At 39.0% G+C, this 21,354-nt stretch overlaps 1 pseudogene; it reads right to left on the bottom strand.

Moving 5' to 3' along the window:
- LOC142173591 (uncharacterized) overlaps positions 1-15,364 on the bottom strand; it is a 66,884-nt pseudogene extending 51,520 nt beyond the window's left edge.
- Positions 15,365-21,354: the final 5,990 nt, after the last annotated feature.

Raw genomic sequence — 21,354 nt, 5'->3', positions numbered from 1 at the left:
GTGGTCCGCACTTTTACATGTGCGGTCGCACCTTGCTCTTATGTGGTCTGCACTTTTACATATGCGGCCGCATAGCTCATCTTTTGTGGCCGCACAATTATTGTGCGGTCCAAACTTCTTGGGGATTTGGAATGCACCTTCTCTGAACTTTGCTCTGGCTTAGCTTTTGCGGCCGCACAATTCATGTGCGGACCGCACTTTGCACCAAACTCTGATGGCTTTTCCTTCATAACCTGCAGCCGCAGATGATAGTCTACAGTCCGCACTTTTGAGCCTTTGTGCCTTTTATGTCCTTGAGTTCAGATTACTCCTTTTTAAGTTGGATTTTATCTCGGGAGTCCATCTTCCAATATTCCTGTAATTTAGCACATTTTAACAGTTTTCAGGAACACAATTAAATATTTTTGGACTAAAACAAAAGCTAAAAGGCGCTAATAAATAGTCAAAATCCCCACTTATCAGAGTGTAGTAGTCAGAATTTGCAATATGCTAGCTAGAAATTTTCAATAAACTTTCCGACCACTATAGTTGGAAAAATCATTATATTTTGGGTAGAATGTACCATTTTTTCGATTACATTAGTCGGAAAATTGGATTTTATTTGCAGAATTATGTCATTTTATTAGCTACACCATCTGCCAAATAACCAATACAATAAATAACCTAATAATCCAACCAATTCAAATAAATCATTTTCAATCAATTAAACCGAAGAAAATTCAAATTACTAAAGCATTCAACAAACAAACATTCAAACCCCATTAAATAATATCAAACAAAAGCATTAATCAAAGTCTAAATACTCAAAAATATTCAAATCAAGTCTGGTAGCTAATAGACTTTGACACTAATATAATAAAGTCTAAATATACCACAACGTCCAAACCTACCATAAAGTCTAAACATCCAAGAATAACAAACAACCATAGCACACTACTCATCATCAGCACCATCCCATATTTCTAAAAATATTAACCACACATCTTCTCTTATTCAATCAGGCTTCTTTTTCTTTTCTCGAGATTCAGACAACAAATCTGAAATCTTCTTCTGTTTTGCTTTTTTTTCAAAAATGTTGTTTATTTCATTGTCATAAAATTGCTGCCACACACCCTTCGTCTGCAAAATAACTAAATAAAGTAGAGTGAAATTGGGTATTTGATAAATAAATTAAAAATAAGTTTATATGTACCCTAAACTTATTCCACACTGCATCTATAATACATATGGAGTTTCTTTCCATCTACCCCAAGCATATGGTTATAGAGTCTCTTAAGCCACTTTACATTGGTGCGTGGGACAGATGGAAAGAAATTACATATCATGTCAGAGATGTAACATGGAATAAGTTTAGGGTACATATAAATTTTATTTTTAAATTATTTATCAAATACCCAATTTTACTACTTTATTTAATTAATTTGCAGACGAAGTGTGTGTGGTAGCAATGTTATGACAATAAAATAAAAGATATTTTCGAGAAGAAAGCAAAAAAAAAAGATTTCAGATTCATTGTATGAAGCTCGAGAGAAGAAGAAGAAGAAGAAGAAGAAGTCTAATTGGATAAGAGAAGATGTGTGGCTAAATTATTTAAAAATATGGGATGGTACTGAATTTAAGAAGAAGAATGAACGAGCAAAGGCAGCCCGAGCCTCTCAAAAGGGTGGCTCGTTGCACACCGGGGGATCTATGAGTTTTTCTGCGCATCGATGGAGATTGGTAATTTCACCTTTATTTTTTTGATTTTATTTAAACACAATTGAACTTTTATCTAAATTCTATATCCTATTAATTTTGCAGAAAAAGCTAAAAGGGGGACCAGTGTCTCATGTTGAGGTCTCTGCAGAGATATATAAGAAAAGAAGAAGGGCGGTTCAAGAGAAGGACAGGTCAAGCAACGTGCATAGGAAACAAATGTAAGATCATAACTTTAAGAATATTTCTATTTTACTTTGATATTAATCTATCTATATAATCCTTATTATTCTTATTTCAGGATGGATTTCATAGAAGCTTGGATGAATGGCATCAGACGCAGCACGCTTCTGAGAATGGTACCCCAATTCAACTGTCACCTGATGATATAATTTCAATATGGACAGATGTGGCAGGTGGTGTATCGAAAGGTAGAGTTTACAGTTTACATGCTTTGAGTACAACCTTCCTCTTGTCGTCCCTCGCCATTGTTATCGGATGCTTCTACTGTGCAAAAATAGGAAGAAATGGAACTGATGCGAAAGCAGACTGAATTGTTGTCGAAACGGTGTGAAATAGTCGAAGCTCACTTTGATAAAGTGGATAAGTTCATGAAAAAGCACATGCCCCAATCTTATGATGATGAAGCGACATAATCTGATGAAGAGTAGTGTGTTATGGTTGTTTGTTATTCTTGTATGTTTAGACTTTATGGTAAGTTCAGACGTTGTGGTATGTTTAGACTTTATTATATTAGTGTCGATATCTATTAGCTACTTAGATTTGATTTCAATAGGTTTGAGTATTTAGACTTTGATTAATGTTTTAGCTTGATATTATTTAATGGGATTTGAATATTTGTTTGTTGAATGCTTTAGTAATTTGAATTTTCTTCGATTTGATTGGTTGGAGTTAATTGGTTGGAAATGATTTTTTGGAATTTGTTGGATTACTAGGTTGTTTATTGTATTGTTATTTGGCAGGTGGTGTAGCTAATAAAATGGCAGAATTCTACCCCAAAGATACCCAATTTTCCGACTACTCTAATCGGAAAGTAATCGAAAAAATAATACATTCTACCCAGAAATAATAATTTTTACGACAACAGTCAAAAACTTTATTGAAAATTTTCAGCAAATTGCAAATTCTGACTACTGTTATCAGAAAAAATAATAAAAAATTATTTTCACGCCTCTATGTTCCAAGTACAACAGTCAAAATATTTAATCAATAATATTTTTATATATAATATTCCGACTACAGTGGTAGAAAATAATTTTTAAAATAAATAATTATTTAATTAATATTCCAAGTACTTCAGTCGGAAAATACCTACCTTTTCGGATCTTTGGCAAAATAAATTTTCTGACTACAGTAGTCGGAAATGTTTTTCCGACGTGCCATTTTCCGAATACTTAAAAACAGTCGAAAAATAGTCGGAATAGATACTTTCCGACTATTTTGGTAGGTTGGGCCAAGATGAGCTAAATTCAATAAATGGGCGGGTTAACAACCAGCCCAACTTTGGACGGGTCATTTGGACTCGGGCCAAATTTGATAGGCCTAGTTGTGATTGAGACGATGGAAGTCGGAAACGTATAACGGATCGCCAAACATGAGCCAATACAGCTTGAAGAGATGAAGTTTTGGTGGTGTTCATTTTAAGATTGGCCTTTGCTTTTAGCTTGGCCACATTGTCTTAGGAAAAATGAAACACCCTTTCTTGTAGCATAGGTGGTATTTACCCGAAAAATGGATAGAGTTGAATTTGTACGTAGTTCTAAGGATATGTGATATAGATTGATACAAATCGTAGGGATAAATAGAAATATCAAATATTGATTGCAAAGAATGCAAAATAAACAAGGTTGGAGAGAAGATGATTTTTAGGACTAAGCACAATGAATCAATTAATAAAGCTTAAAAGAATAATCCTTGAATATACGAGAATATGGTGCTTGAATTACAATGTAAGCAAAAAATTATCCTCTACAGAAATGTAGCCATCCTCTTTATAGCGGAGGATCCTACTTTAGATAGAATTAAAAATACATAGTGGAGAACCCATGGTAAATCAGTTTTTCCCTACTTCCCGCCGAGATTCTCTCCCTTAGTGTGTTTGCAACGACTTCTGTCTGTAAACTCGAGCTCGATCGGCCTCGATGCTGGTCGGTATTGCTTCTAGAGCTCGATATGGACTCGGGATCAGGTGATGACTCGGTCCTGGTTGGCCTCTGCCCCTTAAGCTCGAAATCATCTCATCATAGTTCGATTCGGACCCGAGTTCGAAAATGAGTTCGAACTCGGTGTTTGATCTATACCTGAAATCTGAAGCTTGTTTGTACAATCTTCGGAACCCATCTCGATATTATGAAGCCTTTCTTTGATCCATTATGTTTCGACCTCGATTAATCGTATGAAGGCCGAAATTTATTTTGACCGTATACAGATAGTCCCCTCGTTTCTCGAGATGGATATGGTGAGAAACGATATGATTTCTCAATGGCTCGATTGGATTATAAGCTGACGTTCACATTGGGCTCGATCATGACACACGTGATAGCTATCCCATCGATTTAGTTTTTTAAGGCATTTAATGCATGTCAGACGGTGGTCGTCCATCGCTGATATTGAACCGCCATTGCTTTAATCTATAAATAGCCCTTCCTTTTACCATTTACCACTTTTACATCTTCAATGTTCCAAATTTTCCAAGCTTTTTTTCGTACCTTCTAAGTTTATTCGCCAATCTGTGATTCCTCTTTGCAAAAGCCCTTCTTCAAAATTACCAAATCTTTGTTACTTTCTTCTATTCTCGACCTTTAATCTCGAAAATGGTGAAAACATCACAAACTATTCCTCAGAAAGAGAAAGCTTCATCTTCACAGTTTGCCGCCGACAAAACACCGGTAGAGCCATGGCCTGAGGAGTGCGTTACTGGGGCGTGTGTTCTTACCTCTGATTTTAAGGTCGATAAAGGCTCATCGATTCCCGACCGATGCGAGCCAGTATCGAGGTACATGTGTTCAATAACCGAGAGGCACCTCAAACAGCTACAGAAAGATTGCAATTGGGAGAACAAAGAAATAATAATCCCTTCTTGTGACGAAGATATCACCACTTACGTGAAAAGGTTTTTAAGTGTGTATACTTACTCTTTCACGTTAGGTCCCCTCGATTATGTTATTATTGACTTCTGCCGACAATACCAAATAACCCTAGGCCAGGTCCATCCTTCTTTTTGGCGGATCGTTATTTTGATTCGATACTTTGTGAACAAAATTAAGGGGATGCCGTTCACCCTCGACCATCTCATCCGATTGTACCGTCCTCGCCTTTTTCGAGGAGGGTTAATAAAACTTCAGTGTCGGGCTACCAAAGCTCTATTCTCGAGCATAGACGAGGATAGGGATCGAGGCTGGATAGGCAGGTTCGTTCGAGTAAGGACTTTGAACCTGATTCCGACTGAAAAGATGCCTTTTCCCGAGGAGTGGAATATGAAACGTAAGTGTAATTCTGTTGTTACTTCCTTCTATTTTGCCCTTTTATTTCTTTTCTCACCGATATTCCTCTTTTTGTGATGCAGCGGTTCCCTGGATGCCCGAAGCAGTTCCCGATCTCAAGAACTGGATACGAGCTCTGGCTTCGACCTCCACATATGTCGAGCGCTCATGGCGTGATTTGTCAAAGGGCCGACGGGTGGCCAAAAATCATGGTAAGCCCCTTTCTCGTACCTTTTGGTAGTTTGAACGAGATGCCTTCCATATACTTTAATGAAATTTTCCATATGTAGGTGTGGGCAAAGATGCAGTTTTGAGGCCCTCGTCCATCGAGGAAGAGGCTTCAGCCTCTGTCCCAAAGCCGGTGAAAGATAATAAGAGGAAAAGAGCCTCTGCTCCTGAAGATCCAAAACCGAAGAAGAGGACGACTCATAAGCCGAACAAGAATATCATTCCTTTGACCGTAGAATCAGTTCTGCGTCTAAGGGATGAAGACGAAGAAGAAGAAGAAGAAGAAGAAGAAAACAATGGGTTCGCGCTAGCAGCCCGAACGAAGAAGACTACTGACGTTCCACAGGCAGCTGGATCGATGGTAGTTCATAAGGCTCCGCCTCGAACTGAGGATATATCGGAGAAAGATTCGGGCGGAGTCCCCGAGTTGTTGGAGATCGAAGATGCTTCCCGTCGAAGCCAACAGATAGGGGATATGTCTGAACGGGTTCTCCTCGAATCTCTTCACTTAGGGCAGTAGCAACCGAAGACTCGCCCACCTTCCCTGCTTTTTCCGCAGGGGCGATTCGGGAGGCCCAAGCTTTGGGGGCCCTCGAATTAGACAGGCCTCATGATGGAGAGGATCCTTTTCGTGGTCTATTTACCGGTGTTGAGGATACAACCGGTACAAGTGACACATCGAATCTTTTTTACAGAGTGTAGCAGGCTTTGAATCAGGTAAGCCTTAAATTATTTTGTTGGCATTACCTTTATGTTTGCTTTTCTTTTCTAACTTCATTTCTTCTTTCTTTGCAGACCGCGGAAGTTTATCGAGAAGCATGTTCTCGGTCCCAAACCGAGCTGCGTCGATATGAGGCCGATCTTCAACGGGTTACGGAGGAGAGGAACTACCTTAAACTCCTCTTAGGGCAAAGGGCAGAGGAAATAAAAGACCTCCAAGCTGAGTTGGCCAAGGCTCACCAAGATCAGACCGATCTGTCCGAGTAGGTAATGATACTTTTAAAATCCTATGGGCTCGATACCAGAACGATTGCTAATTTTTCGGTCTCACAGCTGCAGCAGAAAATTGAGATGATCGGAAAACTCCGTGAGGAGGTCGATGTGATAAAAGCGGAGTCTTTGAAGTGGAAAGAAGGTATGGACCGCTTTGTTGCAGAGAAAGAAGCTGCTCGAGCCCAATTATCATCGGCCGAAAACCAACTTCAAAGTATAAAGGAGAAAGGCTCGGTTCAAGCAAGAAGAATAAAAGAGCTCGAGGCTCGGTTGGCCTCTGAACTTGCCAAGGCTGAATCTGATGCTGGAAAGGAAAATACCGATGTGGATGCACTCGTAGCCGTCTATCGGGCTGACGCTGAAGCTGCCCAGGTCCAAGCAAGAGAGGCAGCCGAGACCGTCGATACTAGAGCACATTGGGTCGCTGAACTTGCTAAGTGCCGATCTCGGAGGGAGACCCTCGAGGAGATCCATGCTCGAGGTTTCGACCTCGCTGAAGAGATAAAAAGGGCCAAAGAACTCGAAGTTGATACTGAATCCTTGGCTTCCGATGACAACGATGATGATAATGATGATAATGATGGGAGTAAGAGCGGGTCCGAGAATGGGGAGGAGCCCGGCGGAGAAGAGACCGCTCCCGAAGATAGCCAAGAAACTTAGCCCTTAGTTTATATGTTGCAATAAATCATGTAAACAATCTTGTATATATATATAAATATCTTTTTATTTTACCGACTTGCTTCTGTTTTGTTTCCTGCCTTGTGAAGATTTTATTTATGACTTATGAATGTTTTCATAAGGATTTAGGCAATTTGATCGAATTTGGACTTCATAGCCTTTATAACCGAGTGAGCGTTTACTCAAGCTTGAAATAAGGTAGCCCATAGACTTAGTAGTCGAGTTGAGTGATTGTTTGAACTTGAAGTATGATGTAGCCCTTAGGCTTATTAGTTGAGTGAGTTATTCGAACTCGAAGTAATATAGCCCGTAGGCGTAATAGTCGAGTGAATGCTTGCTCGAACTCAAAATAAAAATAGCTCATAGGCTTAGTAGTCGAGTGAATGATTCGAACTTGAAGTAATGTAGCATGTAGGCATAATGATCGAGTGAGGGCTTGCTCGAACTCAGAATAAGAGTAGCCCGTAGGCTTATTAGTCGAGTGAATGTTTTGAACTCGACGTAATGTAGCCCGTAGGCATAATGGTCGAGTGAGTGCTTGCTCGAACTCGGAATAAGAATATCCCGTAGGCTTATTAGTCGAGTGAATGTTTCGAACTCAAAGTAATGTAGCCCGTAGGCGTAATGGTCGAGTGAGGTCTTGCTCGAACTCGAAATAAGAGTAGCCCGTAGGCTTATTAGTCGGGTGAATGTTTCGAACTCGAAGTAATGTAGCCCGTAGGTGTAATGGTCGAGTGAGTGCTCGCTCGAATTCGGAATAAGAATAGCTTGTAGGCTTATTAGTCGAGTGAATGTTTCGAACTCGAAGTAATGTAGCCCGTAGGCGTAATGGTCGAGTGAGTGCTTGCTCGAACTCGGAATAAGAATAGCCCGTAGGCTTATTAGTCGAGTGAATGTTTCGAACTCGAAGTAATGTAGCCCGTAGGCATAATGGTCGAGTGAGTGCTTGATCGAACTCGGAATAAGAGTAGCCCATAGGCTTTATTAGTTGAATGAATGTTTCAAACTCGAAGTAATGTAGCCCGTAGGCGTAATAGTCGAGTGAGTGCTTGCTCGAACTCAATCCTGTTTGCATAATAAATCTCGAAATAGAGGAATTTTTCTTGGATATAAGATATCGGTAAAGAAGAGAAATTTCTTTGCAAGTCATTATACATGTGTTCATGTTTTGCGTTAGGGCTCGGGCCACTACATGAGCATGGTTCGTTTTGACCATTTGGCTCTTACAACTTTTCCTATTGGAACCCTGTTGTTCTGAAATAACTTTCTTGCATCAGAACATGATATATTTAAGGGCTAATGCGCCCCATTATTCGAGGTCGATTGTAAAGAGGCCTCGGATACTGTCGAATTATTTCTACGTATAGCACAATCATTGGTTGCCTCATTAAAAACCTTGCCGAAAAACCCATTTGGGATAAAAGCGGTCTAAGGGAAAAAGAGTGCAACGCGTGCTTTCAGACCTAGGGCTTCGTATTGAAGGATCCATCCTTGCTCCTAATCGGACTCCTGCAGGGTTTAGTTTCGAAATGTAAACGAATATGGGAGGGTCTTACCTTAGCAGTAGTATCGGTTTAGGTGTGATACATTCCAATTGCTTGATAGTTGTTTACCGTTTATAATACCGAGCTTGTATGATCCTTTTCTGACGTTTTCGACAACCTGATACGGTCCTTCCCAATTCGGTCCTAGTTTTTCTTCGTTTGGATTTCGGGTACTGAGGGTGATTTTTCTTAGCACTAAGTCCCCGAGTTTAAAATGGCGAAACTTGGTTCTTCGATTATAGTATCTTTCGATTCGTTGCTTTTGGGCGGCCAATTGGACGAGAGCAGCATCTCGTTTTTCATCTGATAATTCGAGGCTATGTTCATAGCCTCATTATTTGACTCTTCTGTTGTATATCGAAACCTGGCACTGGGTTCCCCGACTTCGACTGGAATCAAGGCTTCAGAGCCATATACTAAGGAGAACGGGGTTGCCCCCGTACTAGATTTTGATGTTATTCGATATGCCCAAAGGACTTCGGGTAGGATTTCTCTCCATTTTCCTTTAGCGTCGTTCAGCCTCTTCCTTCGGTTTTGAATGATAGTTTTGTTCGTTGATTCGGCTTGTCTGTTCCTACTGGGGTGATACAGTGTTGATAATATCCTTTTTATTTTCTGGTCTTCGAAGAATTTCGTCACTTTGCTGCCGACAAACTGTTTCCCATTGTCACACACTATTTCGGTGGGTATCCCGAATCGACATACGATATGATCCCAGATAAAGTCTATAACCTCTTTCTCTCTTACTTTCACGAACACCTGTGCTTCAACCCATTTATAGAAATAGTCAGTCATAAATAAAATGAACTTAGCTTTACCTGGGGCCGATGGCAGAGGGCAGACGATATCCATTCCCCATTTCATGAATGGCCAAGGGGATAGGACTGAGTGAAGTTGCTCTCCGGGCTGATGGATCATTGGTGCAAACCTTTGACATTTGTCACATTTTCGAACAAACTCCTTTGCATCTTTGCCCATATCGATCCAATAATACCCTGCCATGATTATGTTTCGGACTAATGAATCGGCACTGGAGTGATTTTCACAAGTGCCCTCGTGCACCTCACGTACGATGTAATCGGTGTCTCCTGGACCTAAGCATACTGCCAAATGGTCCATTGAATGTCCTTTGGTATAGCGTTCCATCTGCAGTTAATGTGAATCGAGCAGCTTTGGTTCGTAGGGCCCTCGAAATTTTAGGGTCCGATGGGAGCTTTCCATTCTTTAAGTATTCAATATACTTATTCCTCCAATCCCAGGTTAAGCTCATAAAATTTATCTCGGCATGACCTTCTTCGATCACGGATCTCGAGAGTTGAACGACAGTCCCCGATCTTATCTCGCCTTCCTCGACCGATGATCCCAAATTTGCAAGTGCATCAGCCTCACTGTTTTGCTCTGGTGGAACATGCTGTAAAGTCCATTCTTTGAAATGGAGCAAAGTGACCTGCAGTTTGTCCAAATACCTTTGCATTCTATCTTCACGAACTTCGAAGGTTTTGTTTACTTGATTTACTACCAGCAAAGAGTCACACTTGTCTTCAATGACTTCTGCTCCCAAGCTTTTAGCTAGCTCGAGACCTGCAATCATGGCCTCAGACTCGGCCTCCTTGTTAGTCAACCTGGTAGTTTTGATAGATTGCCTAATAGTGTTACCCGTGGGTAGCTTTAAAATGATGCCTAGCCCAAACCCCTTCAAGTTCGAAGCCCCATCTGTAAAAAAGGTCCATACCCCCGATGACGTACCCGATTTCAATAAGAGTTCTTTTTCGACTTCGGGTACGATGGTCGACGTGAAATCGGCCACGAAGTCTGCTAAATTTTGAGACTTGATGGCCGTACGGGGTTGATATTCGATATCGTACCCACTAAGTTCGACGGCCTATTTGGCCAATCGGCCTGATAGTTCGGGCTTGTGTAAAATATTACGAAGCGGGTAAGTGGTTAACACGCATATGGGGTGACATTGAAAGTATGGTCTTAACTTTCTAGAGGCGCTTATAAGTGCAAGTGCCAATTTTTCTAGGTGCGGATATCTAGTTTCTGCTTCTCCTAAGGTTCGACTCACATAATAAACAGGAAATTGCGTACCTTGCTCTTCTCGAACTAGGACACCGCTTACCGCTATTTCCGATACTGCCAAGTACAAGAAAAGTTTTTCGTCTGTTTTTGGAGTTTGAAGCAGTAGTGGGCTCGATATATACCGTTTTAATTCCTCTAATACCTGTTGGCATTCCGGGGTCCAAGCGAAATCGTTCTTCTTTTTGAGTAGAGAGAAAAATTTATGACTTCGATCTGACGACCTCGAAATGAATTGGCCTAAGGCTGCAATCCGTCCCATTAGCCTCTGTACGGATTTCACACTGTCCACGATGGTGATGTCTTCGATGGCCTTGATTTTATCGGGGTTAATCTCGATCCCCCTATTTGACACCATGAAGCCGAGGAACTTGCCCGAACCGACCCCGAAAGCACATTTCTTGGGGTTGAGCTTCATGTTGTATTTCCTTAAAATTTCAAATGTTTCCTGCAAATGGGTCAAATGGTTCTCTGCGCGCAGGGACTTAACTAGTATGTCATCAATATAAACTTCCATTGATTTACCTATTTGTTCCTCGAACATTTTATTTACTAGGTGTTGGTAAGTAGCTCTTGCATTTTTTAGCCCGAAGGGCATCACATTATAACAATATGTTCCATACTTGGTGACAAATGAAGTATTTTCCTGGTCTTCCGGGTTCATTTGGATTTGATTATACCCGGAATAGGCATCGAGAAAAGTAAGGATCTAGTGGCCGGCCGTGGCATCGATCATGCGATCGATGTTGGGCATCGGAAAGGAATCTTTGGGGCATGCTCTGTTCAAATCCTTATAATCTACACACATTCTAAGTTTGTTCCATTTTTTAGGCACTACAACTACATTGGCTAACCATTCAGGATATTTCACCTCCCGAATGTACCCTATCTTGAGAAGTTTGGTTACCTCGTCCTTTATGAACCTAGGGTCCAAGCTTAGCCGGTGCATCGTTATATCTGGTGGGATCCCTGTTATATCTAAATGGGACCAGGCAAAACAATCTACATTATCGATAAGAAATTGAATAAGTTTTTTCCTGAGTTCGGGGGTCAACCCTGTTCCCAGGTATACCTTCCGTTCGGGCCAATGCTCGATTAGTATGACTTGCTCCAATGCCTCAATCGTTGATTTGGTAGCATCGGAATCATAGGGAACCATGAAGGATCGAGGGATCCTTTGATCATCATCTTCATCGATCTTCTGATTATCTGGTCGGGTTAAAGCTGATGTCTGTGATTGCTATTTGGTATCTCGTTCCCCTTTTGAGCCTGATCCCTTTATTGGCGAAGGCAAGGATATTGGATTCCCTTCCTCGACGGCAAACATTTCTCTTACGACCGGTTGTTCTCCATACACTATTTCGACTCCCCTCGATGTTGGGAATTTAAGGACCTGGTGTAGGGTCGAAGGTACAACTCTCATGTTGTGGATCCATGGCCTTCCAAAAAGGGCGTTGTACCTCATGTCGCCTTCGATTACGTGGAACTTCATTTCCTGGATGGTCCCGACCATGTTTATCGGTAGAACTATCTCGCCTTTGGTGGTTTCACATGCCATATTGAATCCGTTTAGAACCAGGGTTGCAGGCACGATCTGGTCCTATAAACCGAGCTGTTCTACGACCTTCAATCTAATGATGTTGTCCGAGCTACCTGGATCAATTAACACATGCTTAACTTTAGTTTTATTCATAAGTATGGATATTACCAGTGCATCGTTATGAGTTTGTATGACTCCCTCTGCATCTTCATCATTGAAGGACAAAGTTCCTATGGGTGTGTAATCCCGAGTTCGAGATCGCTTTTCTCTCACAATCGATGTCTTAGTGCGTTTAAGCACCGATCCCTGAGGGGTATCGGCACCGTCGATGATCATGTGAATGACGTGTTGTGGTTCTTCTTGTTCGTTTTGCTTGCCGAAATCCCTGTTTTTAAAATGGTTCTTTGCTCTATTGCTTAAGAATTCTCGAAGGTGTCCTTTGTTGAATAACCGGGCTACCTCCTCTCTTAGTTGCCTGCAATCTTCCATTCTGTGGCCATCGGTGCCATGATATTCGCACATTTGATTGGGATTCCTCTGGGCAGGATCGGTCTGCATGGGTCGAGGCCATTTAGTGTCTTTGATGCGTCCGATAGCCGACACGATGGCGGATGCATCGATGCTGAAGTTATACTCCGATAACCGAGGCGCTTCCTTAGACCCGGCAGGCCTGTCGAACCTACTTCTGTTCATCAGCCCCCGGGACCCTTGACCTCGATCACTTCTTTTGTTATTTTGTTCGGGGTTATGTCTCGATTCACCGACTCTGTGGTTTCCATTATACGGTCGGTATCGATCCCTGATCGGACCTTGTTCTCGATTAATATCCCTTCGAGTAACGGGTTCAGACCCTAACTTATCATCTTCAACCCTAATTTTTGATTGGTACCGATTGTGCACGTCGGCCCATGTGATGGCTGGGCATTCGATCAGGTTATGCTTCAACAGCCGTGAAGCCGTCGAACTTCATTTGTTCAAACCTTGAGTGAAAGCCTGAACAGCCCAATCGTCTGTGACTGGTGGCAGATCCATTCGTTCCATTTGAAAACGAGATACGAACTCTCTCAGTATCTCATTATCCTTTTGTCTTACCTTGAAAAGGTTTGATTTCCTTGTTGCGACTTTATGGCACCGAAGTGTGCTTTTATAAAAGAATCTGCTAACATGGCAAACGAGTCGATGGAATTCGGTGGTAGGTTATGATACCAAATCATTGCTCCCTTCGAGAGGGTCTCTCCGAATTTTTTTAACAACACAGATTCGATTTCATCGTCTTCCAAATCATTGCCCTTGATGGCACACATGTAGGAAGTGACGTGTTCGTTGGGGTCGGCCGTTCCGTTATATTTGGGAATTTCGGGCATACGGAATTTTTTGGGGATTAGTTTTGGGGCTGCGCTCGAGGGAAAAGGTTTTTGCACAAATTTTTTGGAATCCATCCCTTTTATCATTGGCGGAGCTCCCAGGATATGATCGACCCTGGAGTTATATGTTTCTCACTTTTTTATCGTTGGCTTCGACTCGCTTTGTGAGCTCCTCGAATATTTTAGCAATTTCAGGAGTAGTCCCCGATTCTTGCTCATTTGACCTCACTATGGCTGGCTCCGTTCTGTGGGCTATTTCTCGAGGTGGACTGGGCTTCGGCCTGCTCGGTAGCTGGGTTTAGCTCTGCAACTGAGCTATTGCTGCCTATTGAGCTTGCAACATTTCGAAAATCATATGCAAGTTGATGTCGTTTTTCTCGATGTTATGGGTATCTCGAGCTGCAGACCGAGTGCCACTATGAATGCTATTTTCAGGTTCAGAATGTAGGTTCACCTCAATGGCCACATGTGAATTGATATCTATCGGCACTTCGATTCGAGCTCCAATGACGTTGACAAGTGGTCTTTCGGTACTGGGTGTCAAGTTGTTGTTCTCATCTTGAAGACCGGCTTCGTTGTCGATAGGTGAAGCCATTTGATTGGTAGTTAGTCGTTGTTAATCCGAAATCCAAGATACTTTCGGAAACAAGCGCATAACAGTGTGTTTTTGCAGATTCGTATCAAATAACCACTGTTATCCTTAGCCCCACGGTGGGCGCCAAACTGTTTACCTGAAAAACATATAGAGTTGAATTTGTACGTAGTTCTAAGGATATGTGATATAGCTTGATACAAATCGTAGGGATAAATAGAAATATCAAATATGGATTGCAAAGAATGCAAAATAAACAAGGTTAGAGAGAAGATGATTTTTAGGACTAAGCACAATGAATCAATTAATGAAATTTAAAAGAATAATCCTTGAATATATGAGAATATAGTGCTTGAATTACAATGTAAGCAAAAAACTATCCTCTACAGAAATGTAGCCATCCTCTTTATAGTGGAGGATCCTACTTTAGATATAATTAAAAATACATAGTAAAGAACCCATGATAAATCAGTTTTTCGCTACTTTCCGCCGAGATTCTCTCCCTTAGTGTGTTTGCAACGGCTCCTGTTTGTGAGCTCGAGGTCGATCGGCCTCGATGCTGGTCGGTATTGCTTCTAGAGCTCGATATGGACTCGGGATCAGGTGATGACTCGGTCCTGGTTGGCCTCTGCCCCTTAAGCTCGAAATCATCTCATCATAGTTCGATTCGGACCCGAGTTCGAAAATGAGTTCGAACTCGGTGTTTGATCTATACCTGAAATCTGAAGCTTGTTTGTACAATCTTCGGAACCCATCTCGATATTATGAAGTCTTTCTTCGATCCATTATGATTCGACCTCGATCAATCGCATGAAGACCAAAATCTATTTTGACCGTATACGGTTAGTGGAATGAACCTATGCCCAGCACTAATTCTTTCGTTCGGTATAGCAATGCGATAAGAGAAATGGTCAAGTTTGAAAGGGAATTGACGTTTCAAAAAGGGAATTTTTGAGATGACATTAGAACCGCGAGATATCTCATCCCAAGAACCAAAAAAATGTCAAAAAGATGTTCCGTCAACTACCACATGATTGATCGTTTGTGCAACCAATGAAAATGCCATCAACAAGCTCAGTTACCTGCATTGCTAAACAAGGTTGGGATGTAGTCTCTTGGTTTGAATTTGTAGTGTACAATGAGACACATATATTTTATGTGATTATAAATTATTATATAAAGGTAAACGAAAAAGGGCCAAAAATGCCCTTGAACTATTTGAAATAGTTCAAAAATGCACTCCGTTTGTTTTTGGTACCAAAAATATCTCTGCCGTCTATATTTTGGACCACAAATACCCTTAAACCGTTAGTCTTGCCATTGAAGGTGACATGGCAGTCCAACTGGGTTAGATTTGCTTACATGGCCATCCACCTAAGCAATCCAGCATGGCAAAATTATTTTTTCGTACTTTTTTCGGAATAAGTGTTGATATTATATTTTAATAAAAAATTCAGAAATAAATATTTTTCCGGAATTTTTTTACTTTTTTCGGAATAAGTGTTGATTTTGTATTTTAATAAAAAAATTTGAAAAAATATTTTTTCCGAAAAAATAATTTTGCCATGCTGGATTGCTTAGGTGAATAAAAAAATTGAAATAAATAATTTTCCGGAAACTTTTTACTTTTTTCGGAATAAGTGTTGATTTTATATTTTAATAAAAAATTTCGAAATAAATAATTTTTCCAGAAATATTTTACTTTTTTCGGAATAAGTGTTAATTTTGTATTTTAATAAAAATTTCCGAAACAAATAATTTTTTCGGAAATTTTTACTTTTTTCGGAATAAGTATTGATTTTGTATTTTTAATAAAAATATCCGAAAAAAATATTTTTTCCGGAATTTTTTTTACCTTTTTCGGAATAAGTGTTGATTTTGTATTTTAATAAAAAATTTCGAAATAAATAATTTTTTCGAAATTTTTTTACTTTTTTATGAATAAGTGTTGATTTGTATTTTAATAAAAATTTCTGAAATAAATAATTTTTTCGGAAATCTTTTACTTTTTTTGGAATAAGTGTTAATTTTTTATTTTTAAAAAAATTTCCAAAAAAAATAATTTTTCCGGGAATGTTTTACCTTTTTTGGAATAAGTATTGATTTTGTATTTTAATAAAAAAAAATTGAAATAAATAATTTTTTCGAAATTTTTTTACTTTTTTCGGAATAAGTGTTGATTTTGTATTTTAAAAACAATTCCGAAAAAATAATTTTTTTGAAAAAATAATTTTGTCATGCTGAATTGCTTAGATGGACGGCTTCCTAGGCAATTGCCTTTTTTCCACAAGAGATTGCTCTCCTCCTAGGCTTGAGAGCTTATTCCCTTCTTGTTCACCTTTCTTTTTCTTTATTTATTTTCTTTTTTGAATGATTGGCTCAATAGCTTTCTTCCTTCAATTAGAAAAGGGGCTAATGGAAACTCATAGCTTAGCTCAGCAGAAGTACCTGACTTTTTATTATATTAGTAAAGAGCTAGCGCCTAACCTATACAAGGGCTTTGAAGGGATAGGGGAAGAAAAGAAAACAAAGATGGGCATTTTCTTTTAGGAACATGGCTACGTAAGCAAATCTAACCCAGTTGGACTACCATATCACATTCAATGGCAAGACTAACGGTTTAAGAATATTTGTGGTCTAAAATATATACGGCATTGATATTTTTGGTACCAAAAACAAACGGAGGACAATTTTGAACTATTTCAAATAGTTCAAAGGCATTTTTGGCCCTTTTCCGAACGGTAAATTATTTCTAAATAAGGAAATAGGTCATTCTTTTTGGCACAGATTAAAAAAAAAAATAGGTTCATCTAAATTGAAACGGAGGGAGTATATTTTTTAAGTTAAGAAATTTTTCACTTACGTGAACCTCTTGCCCCTTAGTTTATTTTCCAACATTTCTTTTTCCAACAATACGGATTAAAATTTAGAAATGCTTTTAGTGCCTTCGAACTCAACCTTTTAATACAAAGGAAGTTTGAATAATTAACGGGGTTCTCTACTACATAAATTTTCTTTTCCAAAACACCCAACTATATTATGGAGAGTCTCAATTGAAATAGCAAAAGAAATGATACGAGCTACATAAGATTAAGAAAAAAGAAAGAATTGTTAACGAAGATAGACTCTTAAAAATCATTAAATAACATAAAAAGCACACAAGTTTATAATATTCAAACAACAGTATGTATTACAAAAGAATCAAACAAATATTGCACATGTACACTTGATCATCTGCTCTGGATTTTAAAGATAGAACACAACAAAGTACAAATTATTCATCAGTATTTTTTTTTAAAACGTAATCTCTAGCATCAGAATTTCCTATGACGGAGATTATCAGCTGTAGTGGTCCCTTGTAAATTGCTCGTAGCAGCCAATCTGGAGCCATTCTTGTTCGAAACAGGAGAAACCAGAGAAGAAGCTCTGTAATTGAAGCTTTTAGGCTGGGACAGCTCCAAGAAATCAACGGTGACCGGAGGCTGAAACTCCGATCGAGTTCTCCGGTGAGAAGAGCCCTCGATAGAGTCAGCTCCGATGAGCATGTGGTAGCTCCGATTAGAGGTATCAGAGAGACACCGGAAAGTATTATGGTGAGGCTTCTGTTTCTTCATAGCGTGAAGGAGAAATGGGATTAGACCTTCCATAAGGATAAATATAGTAGCTTTTCTTCTTTTGGGTGGATGAGTTTTGGATGTTGTTGTTTAACTCTTTTAAGTTTTGATGTAAGAAATGGGAATGTTCTGACATTTATTTATAGTGGAGAAAGTCTGCAGGAGGAAGTTTCATGGATATGGATAAGAATAGTCAGCAAGTTTGATTAATGCAAAATTGTCAAAAGAGTGTACCAACTTGATTCAATAGAATGATATTATTAAGTATTACCGTTGAAGAAAATACTTACATTGTATAACAGGGAAAGGCCACTAATATAATCTGTGGGCAAGCAGAATCAAATTGAAAAAGACTCTATCAATAACGCGTAGCAGACAGTTGGAATCCATTAATTTTCAAGTCTCGACCTTCCTTTTCATTCAACGTGCTTATTTAACTCCTTTCTCCATGTTTGTTGTGTCATTTTCTATGCTTTGACTGAGACACAGTACAAGTTGAACGCACAACATACCTTCACTGGTTATAATTATGTTAAGGTACAACCAATTCATCACTAGTTTCAACTTTTCAAGCTTGAGTTTCCTTATCCTTTACACAGCAGCTGGCTAGTTTCTTTAAATCAAGTTAAAATTCGTGTTTTAATCATTACTAGGCATGTGTTAAATGTTTAACCGATGTTTAAGTAATTCGTCCAAAATTTAACAGGTTAGGTGAGAGATATTTAAAGGGCAAATAACAATGAGTTGAATGCAAATTGACTCATTATTAAAGTTTTGATTGAAAAGGGTGAAAACTGAAAAGTATTCCAGCATATTGATTTTCAACCAGTAGGTTAAAGGCCGTTAAGTTACTTATCTACCCTTAAAAAAAAGGAGTGACATTATCATAAAGGAATCGAGGGACAATCTTTCTTTGATCAAGTTGTAACAAAAATTATTTGAGAATGATTTTGAGTTGAACGATGGTAAAGTTGTGACCAATAGATTATGGGATCGAGTCATAAAATTAGATAATTACATTAGAATAAGTTATACATTTTTTGGGATACGATATGAATACAAAATATTTTAGGTACCAGACTGTCCATTAATTTGAGTTGAACAACTTAGACTTAGACTTGAACACTATAATCCAAACAAACTTAAGAAGAATAGGGTCGTAGTAACTTTTTTTTACTGCTTAATATTAATTACAGATCAATCTATTTAACATTTCATGTTTTGCACACATTAATATCATAAACAATCTCTATCATAACACTGGGGACGGTAAATGGTAGGTCGGGTCGAATATGGGCGGATCGAGAACGAGTAATGTAAAAATGGATAAAATATTTGATCCACATATATTTAATACGGACAGAAAACAGGTGAATTGGTGGATAATATAAATATTTAAATTATTCATGATTTCTTGAATGTGATCACTTTTGGGAGAATTTTAAGTCTTTTAAATTTGTGGAACCTCCAATTTAAGTCTTTACAAATGTAAAAATTCTATTCATTAAGTATCTATTTTTTAAGTGAATAATTTGGATCTTATCCCTATTTGACCCATTTAAAAAGTTTATTATCCAAATAATTTTTTAGTAGATAACAATATTTTAAAAGGCGTGGGCGTAATGCGAGGCGTTTTATATATGCCTCAGCGAGGCGTAAGCCCCGAGGCACGGGGCGTAAGCCCCATAGTTATTTAATTTTTAATATTTTATAAAATAATATAATGACAGTAAATATTTATAAATGGGTAAAATTGCATAAAAATTGAAGAAAATTATAAATGTGTGAAATATTTTCACGCCTCGAACCTGGGAGCGAGACCGGCACCCGGTGCCTCACCTAACCTAGCATACCAAATTGTGACTAAGGGACTCTGAATATATAATGTCATAATTTGGCCATGGGGCCACCTTGCAAGACAATTTGTGAAGCAGAATATAAAACTGAATGGAAACTAGCGCTGACTAAACATCAATATAAAGTTGGGCCGACAAGGCCGTCATAACTACTACAGCTGATAAACCACCAAAATATACATACCAGGCCTACAAGCTCAACATACTGCACTAACCAACAGGATATGTCTACAAGCCTCTACTGATGGATATATTGTGATCGGAACAGGGACCCGACCTACCCATAACATATATACATACATACATAAGATGTACACGAAAACCTAAACCCGATAACTCTGAATGATGTGGAGCTTACCGATCAGGCTGAACTCTAGAAACACCTACTGAGGAGGTCTACCCGTCTGTCTATCTGAACCTGCATGCATGAAATGCAGCGTACCCAGAAAAAGAAACGTTAGTACGAAATAATATACCGAGTATGTAAGGCAATAACATAACTGAAAACTGAAACTGAACTGATAATATAATAACTGGAAGTAATTAGGAGTCAAAGATGATATGGAGATATACTTACCTGCTGATACTGACTCAACTCTTTCAATATAGTAAGCAAAATAAATGTCCGGCTCTATAAGACTCGGTACGTGTAACTGCTCGGTCGTTGTAGGCTGGCTCATAGGCGCTCGGCTATACTAGGCTCTGTATCTCGGCCATCTTGGGCTCGCTCATAGGCGCTCGGCCACAGTAGGCTCGGTATATATAACTTACCATATCACCAAGTTAAACTCGCCTCTTATCACCTTAATCTACAACAACGATAATAATACTATCATTAAGTTATGAAAGGTACAACTATCGCACAACGAACGACATGCTTATTTTGTATTAAAACGAACAGCATCTCCCCTATAATCTTTACTTTCTCCAAATTCAAGATAACACCAACAATACCAAAAACAAAAATAACAACATATATACATTATTTTCCAACCTTATGTACACCACACAATATTACAAAACAGCCCAACACACCCCAATCTCTTCATACACAAAACGACCACCGTAGTAGTATCAATAACCCGAAAATGTTACGACGAACGACTAGCCCAACATCCTATATTTATGTGGTGTTTCTCCATACACTTCCTCCTCCAAAAATCCACAAAATAATAGTAAATCACATAGCCCATTAGCAATATCAAACAGTCCACAAAATAGTTCGCTACAAGTGAATAACTCGAACTCACGGCTTCCGATCACCGTCCCGTGAGTTCATACAAATATAGAACAAATTACTATGCATCTACAATAGTAAATAATTGATGAAAGAGAGAAGTAAACTTACCTTATTTGTGGGATAACTCAGCTCCTATCTTGGTTCTTCAAAATCTAGGCTTTACCTCCAATTAGAACTTGAAAGGGAGAGAAACTCAATTGGGGTTTGTGGAAAATTTTTGAGAGTATTTTTGCAGAGATTAAGTCTGGTTATTTTGCCCTATTATCATCCTAATATATGAAGGTGATAGGCCTTTAAAAAAGGCCTCTTTGAATGACCCGAACTGGCCCAATTTTGGATTCTCGTTTAAGCAAGTAGGTGACAGTATGCACAATCTAGCAAAAATGTCCATATCTATCTACTCCAATATCGTATTAACAAACGGTTTA

The sequence above is a fragment of the Nicotiana tabacum genome, chromosome 19, assembly GCF_000715075.1.
Source record: "Nicotiana tabacum cultivar K326 chromosome 19, ASM71507v2, whole genome shotgun sequence".
Classification (NCBI taxonomy): domain Eukaryota; kingdom Viridiplantae; phylum Streptophyta; class Magnoliopsida; order Solanales; family Solanaceae; genus Nicotiana; species Nicotiana tabacum.
This window is presented reverse-complemented; position numbering and strand designations above follow the sequence as displayed.